This window comes from Saccoglossus kowalevskii, chromosome 3 (assembly GCF_978046115.1).
Source record: "Saccoglossus kowalevskii chromosome 3, keSacKowa6.1, whole genome shotgun sequence".
NCBI classification, from domain to species: domain Eukaryota; kingdom Metazoa; phylum Hemichordata; class Enteropneusta; family Harrimaniidae; genus Saccoglossus; species Saccoglossus kowalevskii.
Genome location: NC_140643.1, coordinates 40,796,742 through 40,816,153, shown reverse-complemented (window position 1 = coordinate 40,816,153; position 19,412 = coordinate 40,796,742). Strand labels below are relative to the sequence as shown.

The 19,412-nt window shown below is 33.9% G+C and overlaps 1 long non-coding RNA gene across 1 annotated transcript; it reads right to left on the bottom strand.

Annotated features, from left to right (window-relative positions):
• Window positions 1-3,327: 3,327 nt before the first annotated feature.
• LOC146747982 (uncharacterized) lies at window positions 3,328-19,212 on the bottom strand. The gene is made up of 2 exons (XR_014928902.1): window positions 19,123-19,212; window positions 3,328-3,441 (listed from the first exon to the last, which is right to left on the bottom strand). It is a non-coding gene; the product is annotated as an uncharacterized LOC146747982 (long non-coding RNA).
• Between the last annotated feature and the right edge of the window lie 200 nt (window positions 19,213-19,412).

Sequence of the window (19,412 nt, the reverse complement as noted above, 5' to 3'; positions counted from 1 at the left end):
GAAAAACGTGTCAAATTTAGTTATAGCCATAACTATTTGGTGGCCAGTCGATGAACAATTCAATGTCCTTCAGGGCTGAAAATCATCGACGCTACTCTGGTTTACTTTATTTCACAACTTGCAGAGAAAACTGATTTGCGTGAGCTCTAATGTATCTTAGCCTAGTATGTTCTTTTTGAACTAAGGTCAAATTCCATCAGTTTGTCAAAATATATGTTTTTCAGCGAATAATTTTGAAGCCTGTCACAGCACAAACAACTATGTGAATCGACGCCGGAGATTGGATTATACGACGACCCTTCAATTAGCGTCAAATATGCTTTGTTACAACATCATTGATTGGCTGAGAGTCACCTGATCGGAGCACGAACTGGGTCACAGAACCATATTTGTCCGTATTATCAACAGGACTTTGCAAAATAACCTCACCCACATTTTCAATCTTTTTTAGCGCGGAAGTTGCCAACAAATGTAAAAAAAATCGTGAATTTCATAGATTCGAATAAAATAAAGCAAGCGATTGATAAGGATGATTATTAATATTTTCCCCGATGCTCTTCGAATTTTTATTTTTTTTATTTCAAGGTAAGAAATGGCTAGTTGAAGTTGCATCGTCTTCAATGCGGTTGTTTCACCGCGAACAACTCTAGCTCTGTTTTGGGCATGGTTTAGTTTTGCGATGTAAAATAAAATATATATTAAAATAATAATACTTGATTAATTATTTGGGGTTTCAGCCCACAAATTACGGACATGATCTCCATGAATTACGGTCAATGTTTGTCTTCTCTCGGCTGATTGTCACGGTGTTGATCGACGCCCTTCCTAAACTCAGTATGGAGAAACCAATGGGGATCGACATTCCAAACAAACAATCGAAATTATCAACGAAAGACGAGATTTTTCTAGATATTTACAAACATACTGTCATGACAAACATATGTAAAATTAACAAATACACAAAGAGGTGTAATATTAGGTTTTATTTTAGGCTTAGAAATATTTTCTTTCACTCAGCCCATGCATGTAACTGACATTTAGCTTTACGGTCCTTCAGCATCGGGGGAAAACAACAATAATTATACAAAACACATTGCGAAGACTCAACAATCAGGAAAGAAACCCCAGACAACCATGTCGTACTTGTGTTGAAATACATTTTGTATTTCACGTCAGAATATTGTTTAAAATAAAATATTCAGTCCACGCCAAAATCGAGGTCAAAGGGTCAGGTTGCGTGCATATAATTATATATAGTTAAAACAAAAAAGTATTTGAACTTTTGTCATCTGTTCAACATCTATAAAAACCAGAAAGACAATTATAAGACAATGTGAACCTCGGAAATTATTCTGTTAGTCCAAATTTTAATGCGCGCGAGCGAGCAGGTGGGCGGTGATATTTCGGGGTTTGCGCGGTCGAAAAAAAAGCGGAAATTGTCCGGTTGAATTCAACAAGCGGTCGCAAAAGCGAAAAAAAAAGGTGATTGGAAAGCGAAAGCGGGCGGGAGGTTGTGCGAAAGGAGTACTGTAACTTTGCACAACTTTCTTTTAAATCGTTTTATTTTCAAAGTCAATATTCTATTTTACTAATACATTTTTTTCTAACGCAATGGCGAAGAAAAGAAAGAAAGCGTTGACAGACGAGGCAAAGAAAAATCTGCCACTCAGTGTCGCACTCAGAAGCAGCATTTTTTTTTTTTCAAACATCGGCCATTTTGTTTCACCATGAAAACCGTTTTATTAGATCTCTTATCAGAGACACTTGAAGGATTAGCTTGTTTGTAAACTGTCAGCGTGTACAGTGGGACAGTAATGTTTGTCAGAGGATTATCCCTCGTTCGTTTGCATAACAATGGAAACCCGAGCGTTTCTGGAGTACCAACTCAAATGCCAGCAGTTTTCTTCATTTTTCACGCTTGAGCCTAAAATTATTCATTATCTGACACTCTTTATGAGTTTTATGATATCAGTGGTTAATATGTTTGGCCATTTTTAGTGTATATTTATAATAATGCAGCAAATCTACAGTGTTTTATTAACCAAAACTGTTTATTGCATTTTTCTCGAGTTGAAGTTTTGATTCAGTACGACTCATTGGGACCGCCGCCAAATCAAGTGCGTTCGAACTAAGACATTCAAATTCGCAGTTATTGTTTGAGGACAAAAAAACAAACCTGCATAGAAATCGGAATAATAGGTCTTTTGATTACCGAGGACACATTTCAATGGACTTGATTACGGATAATGTATGATGTAAATTTCACCAGGAAATTCCGCAGTGTGCTCTTGCAATCACGGACTTAGTAATTTGTACAAGGTTCGCCATTTTTGATGTCACGTGATAATTATGTAAACAATGACTGTCCAGTTTGTGCGAACATGTACCTCTATATCTTTTGAAATATATAAGCTAAATTACTGATCTGAACGAGACAACAGACAGAGAATGTTTTACTCGAAAATGTCACAAAACCCTTCTCGCTACCTTAAGATGTACAATTACAACATGAAAAATACTTATAGAAAATACATTCAATTTTACATCTGTAAAACACAGAGCACCTCTACCACAAGTTCAATTAAAATCTGACTTTTTGAGATATCAGAAATTGGCTAATAATAATAAGATAATTAATTAATATGCATGTTTTTCATTATTAAACTAATCATGTCTGTGGATTATCCCTGAGCAAATATGAACCAAATTTCAATGAAATGTGATGACTATGCACATTGTGCAAATAGATTTCAACCTCAAATTAATTAGATCGTTGCATTGTCTTAGAGTATTTATGTAACAAGATTCATTGACCTGAGATATTTGCCATGTTCACTCGGCAGCATTCTACCGGCAGCATTCTACTGGAGCCGTACTACTGCTCCTCCCACCGATTAACAGGAGATTATCTCCAATGCGTTCATAAAGTCGGGAGCTGAACGAGAGCCGAGATCTGCCATAGTTTGATTCAGTGCGGTCAGAGCCTAACGGAACAGTGCCCTCAAATAATTAGTATGAAAAAAAACCATGGCTGAAAATGATGTTGGTGTCGTGATTGTGTTGTTTCTTTCATGGCTCGATTCTGTTGAGCTGGGAGAAAAAAAAGAAACAGTCACGATCTAGTATGAGCATGGAGGTAGAAAAGGCAATGAACTGGTGTTATGATTTAGGTACTAGTATCTCAAATAAATAGCAAACACGGCAGCTAAAATGTGTTACAGCCTATTCGCTTAAGTTATTGTTATTGTTCAACTGTTGTGATAGGTGTTACAGTTGTCAATCTAAACCTACCAGGAACATGTCAGCTTACCGTGACCGCTTCTATGATTTTTATCTTTGGTGTCTTTAAAAAGTATCTTCAATTTTCATTGGATCTGTTCAGTCCTTCTTTCAAGTTTTTGTCGCATAATTTCGTACGCCATTTTTCAGTTTTCCGTTGACCTGTCAATGATAATTGTATCGCAGTATTTCTTTACTCTGCCAAATAGATATTAGGGCGCGTACCTCTTCGTCAAATCGGAAATTGCGTGGAGTTACGAACGATGTTGTCTCCACCATAATTGAAATGAGAGGTTACTTGAAGAAGACGTTTGAGGGCGTGATTTGGGGTCCGATAGTTGGGCCCGATGCGTATACACAGTCGGGGCCATGTCAGGGCTCAGCCCTATCGGAGTTCAACCTGAGGGTTTATTGGAGTCGAACTTGGCTCGAGCCGGCTCAAGCCGAACGCAAATTTTTGATGACTCGAGCCGTAGGGCTCCGATAAAACGTAGCAACGTGTGAACGTAGCAATTGAAATCTGACTGTCACATATCACCAATGTACTGTGTTTCATTGAAATGTGATTAGAACTTGAGATACATCCCAAACCCACTGACAACATTTCAAGGTCAACCGTACCTCCGTCTCGAACAGATGCTTCGATTGACTCACAACTTTGCCACACTTGCCAATAACCGACGATATCTTTAAGGGCATATGCACCCTACTTCGAGGTATGTATAGGGGTCTATAAACTAACTCTGCGATGCGATTGTGCGACTCGTCGAATGTTGATTATTGCACTCCGAAAGGATCGCAGTGTCACTCTGCAAAGAACACAATTCCCATTGGTTGGTTGATCAAAAAGCGCGAATCCCAATGGTCTATCGATGTAAGGGTACACTGCATGCCTTATAGAAATCTTTGGTTTTAAATGGTGGTTTCGCTGACTGCCTGGGAACTATGGTAAACAAGTATTTACCGACAACATGTCGCACTGTTCGGTAATCAGCAAGCATTTAACATTTATTTATTAACATATATAACATCCCCCGGAGGGGATGAAAGAGGTTACAAAACCCATGCACGTTGGTGTTGGCTGCCTTATTACGGTGTAACATCAGGGAGCTGGTAACATTAATGCCATCTTGAAGTTGTAAGGCTTTGTCCGCAACTATGCTCATTAGCATAGGGGGTAGCTTTAAAGGAGTAGAGCGCGAAGTAAGTTTCACATGATGTTACATTCTTTTTTGTCATTAGCAGGTATAATTTGTTACTAGTATGACTATAGTCATCACTTTGAATTCCCAAATAAAGCGTGTCACACTGTTTCTAGGCAATCAATATCATTTTATTAAGAATATTAAGAGAGAAAAAACGTAAAGCTGTGTGAATGGATTGAAACTACTTCTTTAAGAATTCTTAATATTTACGATTTATTCAAATATCAGCTATGCACTTTTATTCATGACCTTCGGCATCAAAAATTCCCTCGTAATCTTTTAGACTATTTTTCGTTTCATTCCCACAACTATACCACTCGATCTGTAACCAATTCTGACTTTTCCCTTCCCCAAAAGAGAACAAATAAAGGTCTATATTCAATTGATTATAATGGTTCAAAATTATGGAATGCTCTACCCAGTCATTTGAAACTCATTAACAGCCGTGCAAGGTTAAAAAAAAACTCAAAATGTATATGTTTTCACTATAAGTTTGCAATTTTTGGTTGGTTAAATGATTGATTAATTGGTTAGTGATTGGTTGATCAATTTGTTATTTAGTTGGTTGGTTGATTGGCATATTGGGTAATTGATTGGTTGGTTGATTAGCTGCTTAATTAGTTGATTAATTGGTTGGGTGGGTGGTTACTTGGTTGGTTAATTGATTGATTGGTTGGATGGTTACTTGGTTGATTGATTTGATAATTGGTTGACTAGTTAATTAGTTAGTTGGTTGGTTGATTGGTTAGTTAATTGATTGGCTGGTTAATTGCTTGATTGGTTAAATGAGTAGTTTGATTAATTGATTAATTTATTTCTCTATTTATTTACTCTGTATTTCTATGTTTAGTTCCATGTATTATTTATTTACTGTTATAACTAGTCTTTGTAACATTTTTTGTAATAATCAATTGTGTTAGGTGAATACTACGCCTTTGTATTTTTTTTTCTCATTGAAATAATTGTATACCAGACTTGTCTAGCATTACGATTGCTATCTTCTGTTACCCCAGCCATGGATCAGTTGTTCATTTTATTTTAATTAATTTTTTAATATTTATTGTATCGCAATGTACTCTCTCTCTCTCTTGTCGTATGTTTTTAATTCTTTGTACAACCTGTAATCTATGGCAAATAAATAAATACAAATATCGTTTTACTAAGAATATTAAGAAAAAAAAACGTACCGGTAAAGCTGTGTGAATGAAATGAAACTACTGCTGAAGATAGAAAACTAAAATGGCAGTGTCAACTGAAAATTAGATGGGTGCACGCTCTCTGCATAAACGGAAACGATGGCTTGTTTATTTGGCCGATGTCGACGAGCAACAGATTTCCTGTACTCACTTCCTCACCTGATCACCGGCCCTCAACGGTCTCACGTATCGGTGTCGTCATCGATTTAGTAGTTGAAACTCTTTCGCGTTGATGTGAATATTTCAGCCTAATCGTCCCTTTTGAACCACTCACGAGGTTGGTCAAAATATGACCTAGACGTGCTTGCAGTCTGTTGTGACTCAGATGAAAAATTCGTGAAAAATAAATATAAATTGCGTAAACGAGGCGTGAACGCAAATGTCCTGTAATTTTTCATCGGAATCACAACAGGCTGCAGGCAAGTCTAAATTAGTAAATATGACCCTGAGTTGCAGATTTTTCTTTGCCTCGTCTGTCATTGGCGTCTTTGCTTTCTTTCTTTTCATCATCATTGTGTTAGTAAGAATATAGACTTAGAAAATAAAACGATTTCTCAGACGAAGTCCTGACTGACAATAATGCTAACAATGGACGTTAGATAAATATGCATTGTTTGCGACAAGAAGCTTGTCACCCGTTCTATAAGAATCGTCAACAACAGAGTATTACCAGTAGTATACATATACATGTTATAAACATTATGCAAATATTAGCGAAACGGTAGTAGTGTTAGCGTTTAATTGGGCACTGGTCTTTCCGAAATTTTGAAAAGCTGGGATGATGAATCAAGGTACAAAGTAACCGTTTTATCAATTATTGAAAAATCAAGAAAAAAAAGAAAATTTCCCTTCCCGCTACATTAAGATCAATATGGACCACCGAAATTTGGCTTTCATTTAAAAAAAAAATAAACCATAATTTTCCGTAATACTGACTTCAAAAATTATGATACAAAAATAATTACATTCATACCACAAAGCCGTTTTTGTTTACTTTTCACAACTGTTACAAAGTATTTCATTTCTAGTGTTTAAAATACAGCTAATCGATCGTAGACCACAAGTTTGGAGTCCGTTTATGATCTAAACAAAGGCAGACAATTGCAAACAACTGCTGTCATGGCAAAACGTTGCACATCGTGAATGATTTTTTTTCACTGCATGCAAATTATTTTCCTTGATGCACTCACAAAGTCACAGCTGATGTACAACACATGAAAAGTACTTCCCGTTTCACTCACTTTGAAGCTGCCGCCTATGGTAATGAGCATAGTCGTCGGGATGAAGCATTACAACTCATTTTGACCTTTTGCTTGAAACAGCCTTCCTGCTAGCCTTCTTTGGTTTTCTCCACTGTAGCGAACTGAGATGCAATGCAAGAACCTTCAATCCCAAACTTAACCTTTGCGTTGGCGACGTAAATTTCATCATTACTAGTACATAGTAGCAGGACAGGTTGATTGCGCATCAGTTTGCATCAAAACTTCAAAGACCGACCAGTTTCGTCGATAAGGGTTCAAACTTTGTTCCATACACACAACCAAACCTGTCCAGCATCTACACTTCATCAATTCTTCTCTGTTCGCAAAAGTATGAATGCTACACCTGATGACCCATTGTTTTTGCTGCCCTGCTTAATCGTGATGTGTTCACGACTTCATTGCGCACTCTCCTCGCCAGATTTGGCCTGCAACCCCAGCTTTTTGCCAGACATTTGTATAGCATCGGAGCAGCAAGTGTCCATCTGCCCGACCAGCTCATTTAAACGCTTGGTATACAGCTTCATTACACACTTTTTCCAACATATAATATTGTTTCTGCATTATATGGAACACATATAAGTAAAAAATCAAAGAAAGCTTAGAAAGAACTCCCGTGTGCTGAGAGTATTGAAGACACATTAAAAATTAATTCAAAATTACTTGTACATGAGATATTGATAGAAAAGCTGAAAACTAATTATGTACATCAGGTAACTAATATGAACAGAACAGAACAAAAAAATTATGAATTATTATGCTAATTAGAGAATTAATATGAACAAATTTTAACCCAAAATTAATCAGGCCTGTCTATTGTCCTAGAGCATTTATGTACCAAATTTTACCAAATGTACCAACTTGAAATATCAGAAGCTGAAAATTAATTAATTATGCAAATTAGGTAATTAATATGTACTCGTATTACCTTAAAAACTATCAGGTCTGTGCAGTGTCCTATGACATCTATGTACCAAGTGTCATTGAAATGTGATGATTACCGTAAAATCTGTATTAGAAGCCGCATCCCTAATAGAAGTCGCACCCATTTTTTTCGAATAATTGAGAACCAAAAATTCATCATTTCTCATATGTGTAGATGCTCTATTAGAAGCCGCATCCCCTCTGTTGCATTGTACTATTTTAATAGAAGCCGCAGTTTCTAATACAGATTTTACAGTACTACTTGAAATATCAAAAGCTGAAAATTAATTAATTATGCAAATTAGGTAATTAATATGTACTCATATTACCTTAAAAACTATCAGGTCTGTGCAGTGTCCTATGACATCTATGTACCAAGTTTCATTGAAATGTGATGATTACTACTTGAAATATCAAAAGCTGAAAATTAATTAATTATGCTAATTAGGTAATTAATATCTACTGATATTACCCAAAAAACTATCAGGTCTGTGCAGTGTCCTATGACATCTATGTACCAAATGTCATTGAAATGTGATGATTACTACTTGAAATATCAAAAGCTGAAATATAATTAATTATGCTAATTAGGTAATTAATATGTACTCGTATTACCCTAAAAACTATCAGGTCTGTGCAGTGTCCTATGACATCTATGTACCAAGTGTCATTGAAATGTGATGATTAGTACTTGAAATATCAAAAGCTGAAAATTAATTAATTATGCAAATTAGGTAATTAATATGTACTCATATTACCCTAAAAACTATCAGGTCTGTGCAGTGTCCTATGACATCTATGTACCAAGTTTCATTGAAATGTGACAATTACTACTTGAAATATCAAAAGCTGAAAATTAATTAATTATGCTAATTAGGTAATTAATATCTACTGATATTACCCTAAAAACATTCAGGTTTGTGCAGTGTCCTATGACATCTATGTACCAAGTTTTATTGAAATGTGATGATTAGTACTTGAGATATCAGTGGAAAAGCCGAAAATTGATTAATCATTATGCAAATTAGGTAATTAATATTGCACAGATTTTTACCCAAAACTAATCAAATCTGCGCATTAGTTTGGAGCATCTGTGTGCCAAGTTTCATCAAAATCCAATGAGTGGTTCTTTAGATATCAGTGGAACAGTCATGAAACAGCCAAAAATCAGCTAATTATCATGCAAATTAGGTAATTAATATGCATGGATTTTTACCAAAACCTAATCAAATATGTGCATTGGCCCAGAGCATCTATGCACCAAGTTTCATCAAAAACTGATGTATGGTTCTTGAGATATCAGTGGAACAGACGGACACACATACACACACACACACACACACACACACACACACATACACACACACACACATACACACACACAGACACACTAACTGCAAAGACTCCCTTTTTGTGCTTCGCACACAGGAGTCAAAAACCATGAAACTGTTCACGCCCAGTGATCACATACAGCCGATGTCAGGTGACTGGAATCAGTGCCCCACCTCCCAGCTTGAGGTCTTATGATATGTATAGTTGACCACTTTGCTCAACAGCGCATACGTGTGAAATAGAACTGATAGTGTGTCCCAGTAGTGAAAAACTGAATGAATAGTGGATGATTGATGTGGTAAAATAGAAACAATCAGCCTATCGGCTGAGATAGCTCCGCTGTTAGCAATGCACATTTCAATTAAAGAACTGAAGACATCATTAAAACAAGCAGCCTCTCGGCTGAGAAAGCTTCGCTGTTAGCAATGCACATTTCAATTAAAGAACAGAAGATATCATTAAAAAATGAACAATATGCATAGTATCAATGCAATGGGACTTGCTGTTTTCAACAAGGATTCAAAAATATCATTTTTCACCATAAATGATTGTGGTTTTTAACAAGAAGAAAATATCACTTTTTACCAAAAATGACAAAAATATTCACCAAAATTAGAGAATTAAAGATATCATTACAAAATAAATAAATCTGAGAGAGGTCCACATGTAGTACCTATATATGTAATATCAAAGCAATTGGACTTGCGGTTTTTAACAAGAAGTCGAAAATATCACTTTTTACCAAAAATGACAAAAATATTCACCAAAATTAGAGAATTGACAATATCATTACAAAATGAACAAATTTGAGAGTGGTCCACATGTAGTACCTATATATGTAATATCAAAGCAATTGGACTTGTGGTTTTTAACAAGAAGTCGAAAATATCACTTTTTACCAAAAATGACTAAAAATATTCACCAAAATTAGAGAATTAAAGATATCATTACAAAATGAACAAATCTGAGAGAGGTCCACATGTAGTACCTATAAATGTAATATCAAAGCAATTGGACTTGCGGTTTTTAACAAGAAGTTGAAAATATAACTTTTTACCAAAAATGACAAAAATATTCATTAAAATTAGAGAATTAAAGATATCATTACAAAATAAATAAATCTGAGAGAGGTCCACATGTAGTACCTATATATGTAATATCAAAGCAATTGGACTTGCGGTTTTTAACAAGAAGTTGAAAATATCACTTTTTACCAAAAATGACAAAAATATTCACCAAAATTAGAGAATTGACAATATCATTACAAAATGAACAAATTTGAGAGTGGTCCACATGTAGTACCTATATATGTAATATCAAAGCAATTGGACTTGTGGTTTTTAACAAGAAGTCGAAAATATCACTTTTTACCAAAAATGACTAAAAATATTCACCAAAATTAGAGAATTAAAGATATCATTACAAAATGAACAAATCTGAGAGAGGTCCACATGTAGTACCTATATATGTAATATCAAAGCAATTGGACTTGCGGTTTTTAACAAGAAGTCGAAAATATCACTTTTTACCAAAAATGACAAAATATTCATTAAAATTAGAGAATTAAAGATATCATTACAAAATAAACAAGCAGCCTATCGGCTGAGATAGCTCCGCTGTTAGCAATGCACATTTCAATTAAAGAACTGAAGACATCATTAGAAAATGAACAATATGAATAGTATCAAAGCAATCGGACTTACAGTTTTTAACAAGAAGTCGAAAATATCACTTTTTACCAAAAATTACAAAAATATTCACCAAAATAAATTAATTAGAGAATTGAAGACATCATCACAAAACGAACAAATCTGAGAGAGGTCCACATGTAGTACCTATATATGTAATATCAAAGCAATCGGACTTACAGTTTTCAACAAGAAGTCGAAAATATCACTTTTTACCAAAAATGACAAAAATATTCACCAAAATTAGAGAATTGAAGATATCATCACAAAATGAACAAATCTGAATGAGGTCCACATGTAGTACCTATATATGTAATATCAAAGCAATCGGACTTGCGGTTTTTAACAAGAAGTCGAAAATATCAGTTTTTACCAAAAATGACAAAAATATTCACCAAAATTAAAGAATTAAAGATATCATTACAAAATTAACAAATCTGAGAGAGGTCCACATGTAGTACCTATAGATGTAATATCAAAGCAATTGCACTTGCGGTTTTTAACAAGAAGTCAAAAATATCACTTTTTACCAAAAATGACAAAAATATTCACCAAAATTAGAGAATTGAAGATATCATCACGAAATAAACAAATCTGAGAGAGGTCCACATGTAGTACCTATATATGTAGTATCAAAGCAATTGGACTTGCGGTTTTTAACAAGAAGTCAAAAATATCACTTTTCACCAAAAAATGACAAAAATATTCACCAAAAATAGAGAATTAAAGATATCATTACAAAATGAACAAATCTGAGAGAGGTCCACATGTAGTACCTATATATGTAATATCAAAGCATTTGCACTTGCGGTTTTTTACAAGAAGTCGAAAATATCAGTTTTTACCAAAAATGACAAAAATATTCACCAAAATTAGAGAATTAAAGATATCATTACAAAATGAACAAATCTGAGAGAGGTCCACATGTAGTACCTATATATGTAATATCAAAGCAATTGCACTTGTGGTTTTTAACAAGAAGTCGAAAATATCAGTTTTTACCAAAAATGACAAAAATATTCACCAAAATTAGAGAATTAAAGATATCATTACAAAATGAACAAATCTGAGAGAGGTCCACATGTAGTACCTATATATGTAATATCAAAGCAATTGCACTTGCGGTTTTTAACAAGAAGTCGAAAATATCAGTTTTTACCAAAAATGACAAAAATATTCACCAAAATTAGAGAATTGAAGATATCATCACGAAATGAACAAATCTGAGAGAGGTCCACATGTAGTACCTATATATGTAATATCAAAGCAATTGCACTTGCGGTTTTTAACAAGAAGTCGAAAATATCAGTTTTTACCAAAAATGACAAAAATATTCACCAAAATTAGAGAATTAAAGATATCAACATGAAATGAACAAACCTAAGAGAGGTCTACCCAAGGTACATATACACCAAGTATCAAAGCATTTAGGCTTGTAGTTTTCAAGAAGAAGTCGAAAAAGTAAAACATTGACACGGACGACGGACGACGACGACGGACGACGACGACGACGGACAATCACTCATATGATAAGCTCCGCTCGACAAAGTCGACAGCGGAGCTAATAAATCTGAGAGAGGTCCACATGTAGTACCTATATATGTAATATCAAAGCAATTGGACTTGCGGTTTTTAACAAGAAGTTGAAAATATCACTTTTTACCAAAAATGACAAAAATATTCACCAAAATTAGAGAATTGACAATATCATTACAAAATGAACAAATTTGAGAGTGGTCCACATGTAGTACCTATATATGTAATATCAAAGCAATTGGACTTGTGGTTTTTAACAAGAAGTCGAAAATATCACTTTTTACCAAAAATGACTAAAAATATTCACCAAAATTAGAGAATTAAAGATATCATTACAAAATGAACAAATCTGAGAGAGGTCCACATGTAGTACCTATATATGTAATATCAAAGCAATTGGACTTGCGGTTTTTAACAAGAAGTTGAAAATATCACTTTTTACCAAAAATGACAAAAATATTCATTAAAATTAGAGAACTAAAGATTTCATTACAAAATGAACAAATCTGAGAGAGATCCACATGTAGTACCTATATATGTAATATCAAAGCAATTGGACTTACAGTTTTTAACAAGAAGTCGAAAATATCACTTTTTACCAAAAATGACAAAAATATTCACCAAAATTAGAGAATTGAAGATATGATCATGAAATGAACAACTCTGAGAGAGGTCTACCCAAGGTACATATACACAAAGTATCAAAGCATTCAGGCTTGTAGTTTTCAAGAAGAAGTCGAAAAAGTAAAACATTGACACGGACGACGGACAATCACTCATATGATAAGCTCCGCTCGACAAAGTCGACAGCGGAGCTAAAAAATGCTTCAATGTGTGGGCATCTGACAGGGAAATAATAATGGCAGTTGTATACGTTTCGTAATTTGAAGGTGTGTCACTGTCAAAATGTGTAGTCAATCAAATTACATTCCCACTGGAAGGCATTTTCAAACTACATAAATTACTAATTCACAGCACAAAATTGATATTACCATCACAGACACAGATATTTGTTGCATGTGGTGTATTTGTTGAATGACAGATGTAACTCAATGTTATAGGGGTTGATGGTGGGATAGCTAAATAGAGCCAGCGAAGTGTAGCAAACGATGAATGAATGTGGAACAAAGAAATTCTAAGAAAAGAGGTGACGTTACGTGCCGATTGCAAAATAAAGACTGATTTGCTAAACAATGTTGACCAAAGGAACAACTCCCTGGTGGACAAAGGTCAAAGGTGACTGAAATCAAGGGCATGTAGCTCAGTGCATTTACAAATCTCCACTAATAGTGGAAAAGCCAAAAATTGACTAGCCAATATGTGTTTAGGTGTTTAATATGCACATATTTTTATTCAAAACTAATTAGGTCATGCATAGTCCTAGAGTATATAAGTTTCGTTGAAATGTTATGATTAGTTCTTGTAATATAAGCGGAGAAGCCAAAAATCCAAACGGAAAATGTGTTGGTCGACATTTCACAGGCACTTAAAGCCAAATAATATTCACAGATGTAAACCAAAACGTAATCAAATCTTGATAATATATCCCAAAGCATTTGTGTATTATTGAAAACTGATAAATTATAGAGAGTACATGTAGAACTGAAATAATCAAGATTAATGCAAATTAGGTAATTAATACGCACAGATTTCCACCATATACTAATCAGGTCTATACATTACCCTAATGCATCTATGTACTAAGTTTCATTGAACAATTCTCGGGATACAAATCAAATAGCTAAAAATTGTCTAATTACAATTTATTACGCAAATTAAGTAATCAATACATCTGCGTCACAAGAATAAGAAAGCTTAGAAAGAACTCTCGTGTGCTGAAAGTATTGAAGACACATTAAAAATCAATTCAAAATATATATTGTTGGAAAAGCTGAAAACTAATTATGTAAATCAGGTAACTAATATGAACAGAACAGAACAAAAAAATTATGAATTATTATGCTAATTAGAGAATTAATATGAACAAATTTTAACCCAAAATTAATCAGGCCTGTCTATTGTCCTAGAGCATTTATGTACCGAATTTTATTCAAATGTGATGATCAGTAATTGAGGTATCAGTGTTAATTAATTATGTTAATTAGGTGATTAATAAGCATAAATATTTACCAAAAACTAATTGGGTCTCTGCATAGTTCTCTTTAAAAGTTTCATTAAAATCCAATTCGTGGTTCTTTATATATCAGTGGCACATTATGCAAATTAGGTAATTAATATCCAATTAAAACTACCGGTAATCAGGTCTCCGCATAGTCCTAGAAGATCTATGTAGCAAGTCTCATTGAAATATGATGATTAGTATATCGGGCAAAAAGCTGAAAATTAACTAATTATGCTAATAAGGTAATTAATATGCACAAATATTTACCCAAAAACTAATCAGGGGTCTGCACAGTCCTTAAGTAACTATGTACCAAGTGTCATTGAAATGTGATGATTACTCCTTGAAATATCAAAAGCTGAAAATTAATTAATTATGCAAATTAGGTAATTAATATGTACTGATATTACCCTAAAAACTATCAGGTCTGTGCAGTGTCCTATGATATCTATGTACCAAGTTTCATTGAAATGTGATGATTACTACTTGAAATATCAAAAGCTGAAAATTAATTAATTAATATGCAAATCAGGTAATTAATATGTACTGATACTACCCTAAAAACTATCAGGTTTGTGCAGTGTCCTATGACATTTATGTACCAAGTTTTATTGAAATGTGATGATTAGTACTTGAGATATCATTATGCAAATTAGGTAATTAATATTGTAGATTTTTACCCAAAACTAATCAAATCTGCGCATTAGTTTGGAGCATCTATGTGCCAAGTTTCATCAAAATCCAATGAGTTCTTTAGATACATGTATCAGTGGAACAGTCATGGAACAGCTAAAAATCAGCTAATTATCATGCAAATTAGATAATTAATATGCATGGATTTTTACCAAAACCTAATCAAATCTGTGCATTGGCCCAGAGCATATATGCACCAAGTTCATCAAAAATCAATGTATGGTTCTTGAGATATCAGTGGAACAGGCGGACACACACACAGACACACTAACTGCAAAGACTCCTTTTTTGTGCTTCGCACACAGTTGTCAAAAAGTATAATTTTAAACCTTAAGTTGTATTCAAATTACTCCTGTTTGAATTAAAATTAAAATTTATATTTATTTCTTCAAAATGTGACAGAATATTATAGAGGCAACTAGTAAACTGTAAAATATATACAACATTGTATATGTCAATATTTAAGTGGAGTAAATTATGAACCAACTAACACATTCCTACACTTCAGTGGCTGGCTTTGAAGGGCTCATACCACTAACTGAATTTCCATAGACGACAATGTTAACATATGACGAGATTGCTATATGAAAATGACAAAGAAAGTTGAAAATATGGCTCAAAAATGGGAAATCAATATGCCAGTAATCAACCATATGAAAAAAACTAACATGTTGGCCAGCTCAGGTAAACAAGACACACCTACTGTATTTGGATTGCACCAAGAGAAATCACTGGAAAAACACCAAGATTAGAACATCCAAATACACACAGAATAAACCCACAGGTACACAGCCGCTAAGTAGTAAACAAAAGACCACATGTTGGTCTCACCTCTGACCCAGGTGATTACGCCCTCAAACAGGGAGCACCTGAGAAAAAAATATTTAAAAAATCTCATTGGTTTTTGCTAGGCATTTAAATTGAGGGCTACGGGCAGCCATTGGTTAATTAGTGGCATGAGACCTGAAAGGCACATAGGCGATCAACAATCCTTAAGTAGGATTAGTTTTGTTGAATGGGTTCTTTTAATTGAGTGGACATACATTAAACTGTATTATTATTGTACAGGCACTTCCTCATACTTGACAATTTTCATTCTGAACTTCCTGGTACAGTATTTGTAGTTTGAACGACAGGTAGATTTGTATGTCAACTTTTACTGAACATGTCACCCACCGACATTTGCCTCATATCTATATTTTCGTCACATGTTTTTAAATTCTTGTGAGATAAAATTGTAGATAATCACATATTGTGGTACACAGATATGTTGGCCAGTTTATGCAAATTTTAACGTCATTAATATCATTCTCAGACTAATAAAGAACAGTTTCCCATCATTGGCTCTTGGCTCATCCTACACTGAACAATACAATACTGTGTTTTCTCTATTAGAAGTGCATCTCCAATAAAAACCATGCATTGTAAAGTAGACCATTAAAAAAATGTGACTTATTTTGACCATAAATGTACCTCTGTCATTTATGTACCGTAGGTACATGTACTACTAATAGAGCAAATAAATATGGTCGGTTTTTTAGGAGTTAATTATTTAAATCATACTAAACATGATTGGTTTTCTTTCATGTGCATTTATAAATTACATAGCTAGCAACAGTGATGACAACAATGTTTTTTGATATGTTTTTTAATTTTAATTTTGACGTTGATTCATCGAGGGCTGATTTTAAATACAATATGTATTCTGAAAAAGCAAAAATGGGCATTATTAAAATACAGATATAATTGTTAAAATCATTTGTCTAAAAAAAATAACATTACATGAAATAAAACTTTAAAGAAAAAAATTTGTTTTCATATTTAAAATGTAATATGATCAAAATATTGTTGTTTGATATGGTATGCTGAGGTCCAAGCTGGAGTATTATTGTAAACTAAAAATGTTGATTTAGCATGCAGAAAAATAAAATAATTTTGACCAGTTACATGGTTTGGCTTTAATTTCTGGCTAAAAAGACCACAATGTGGGGCAATTGTTTTCCATGACTGCTTTAGCTGATCAACTTAATTTTTTATGAGAAAAGTAAAATAATGTGGATCAGTCATGAAATTTGGTTGTAATTTTTGCATTTCCGGCAAAAATTGTCAAAGTGTTGGGAATTTTTTTCTTTTGAATGCTTTAACTGATCAACTCAACATTTTTATCAGTCACATGGTTCAGCAGCCGTTTTAGATTTTTCGACAAAAATGTTCAGTGTTTGTTTAAATGCAATATCTTCACAACAGAAAACATGTTTTTTCTCCTGTAAATTGGTTTTTGTTGTAATTCCAAAACCAGAACTATCTTTGGCAAATTTGTTAGTAGGATTTGTAGTGCTACAACTGATTGTCAGGCCAGGAAAACAAAATTCAAAATTTTTAAGCATACTAGATTTTGTTTGAGCAATATTTTAATTAGATAAATCTAGGTGAGATTTCAAATTTTAAAATTGTGTTATTTCAGAAACTGCATGGCATTCCTGGGTTATATTTGATGAATACATTGTATCTACCTGTGAGACAGTTTTCTATATTATGATTTGCATACCTCAAAAATATGAAAATTAGGGTTTTTCCTTCTCTTTTTCATGTAAATTCATTTGAGCTGGAAATCAAAAGACGATTGACTTAATTTTGTTTGTGGTACAACTATGTAGTTTAAATTTTGATGTCACCATGAAGTGTGATGTGATTATTTGATTCCAAAATTTGGAAAATATGTGAAAAAATGTACTTTTTAAATTTTTTGGGAAACTTCCAGCCTGAATTGCTCTGATAATTGATATGTTGATATCTTGGATGAACCTTGAACAGATTTGTTTATTTCATGCTGATTTCATCATTTCTCTAATTTTTGGTAAAAAATTATATATTGACTTTTTCGGAAAAAATTCTTCTCAAATTCATTGATATTTGACATGTAGGTTCTTTGAATGAACCTCTATCAGATTTGTCATTAATTTGCAATTTTGGCAAAAATGTTGTCATTTTTGGTGAAAAAAGGTTTATTCGACTTTTTTTTTAGGAACTATTAGTTCATTTGGTTTGATGTGTCTAATTATCAGGTGTGAATCACCGTGCAGCGTCCATCTCTAGTACGTCCATGTTTTTATGTAAGTTGTCAATTTAGCCTGTTTAGCGTGATTGCGAAAAACTAGCGTGACCGCGAAAGAAATTCACGTTAGTTTTCGAGATTACGCTAAAAGGACTTCAAACAATTAAATATTTCTTTTTGTAAAACAAAAAAGAAGTCCCGACTTTGCCAGTCAAGGCATGAGGTACCTTTTATATTGAACCATGGACGTACGTCCACGATTGAACACAATATACATGTATATATATACACAACACATACTTGATCTCTGAACCAACACCTAGCGTCTCACACTAGAAGGCTTATCTTAACTAAAGTGGGGTGCCGTGGGACAAATTAAATGATCACGACCACGTAGAAGTTTGGGAATCTGTAAAAACTATATATACACTAATAGTCTATGGACAAACACAAAGCCTGATCAACATATCAAGTCAGTGATAAAATTAGCGGTTAATTATGGCGGTGCTTATTGAAATTTTCTGTCAGGAATAATATCCAGGAAGTTGTTTGTATCAACATGGACGTACATCCTTGGTGTCAACAACTTGAACAAGGAGACTCCCGGGCGCAGGAAAGGCACAGTAACAATTGTGAACACATATCAGTAGGTGATAGTTGAGAAATATCTGAATGTTTTTCGATAAAAACTTGAGAGGTGGCGTCGGTCGTCTTTGCCGGAAGAGGGAAACTGTTGGCAGCGATGTGAAACGAGGACGTGAGTTAAAAGAAAGTTTGATATCGTGTAGTTGGATTATAAGCATTGAAATACATATTTTATTTACACCACTCACCGTGAACTTGCACCAGGTTACTCTAACATTTGGAGAACAAGTGGTAGACAAGTCTATCAACAGCACCGTCGGTCGCCTGCAGTGATCAACACGGAAGTAAACTTCGGAAAATACGTCTTTGAATACATAATCACTTCACCTTGGAACCTCATCGTATATAAATTCCCACAATGCAATTGCCAGCATGTTATCGTGATGATTTACCTAAGTCAGTCTTTAGCTTTTTCACTAAATACCATCTGTACGGAATGTGGTAAAAAAAGTTCTGAATGAATGGCTTTTTATTGATT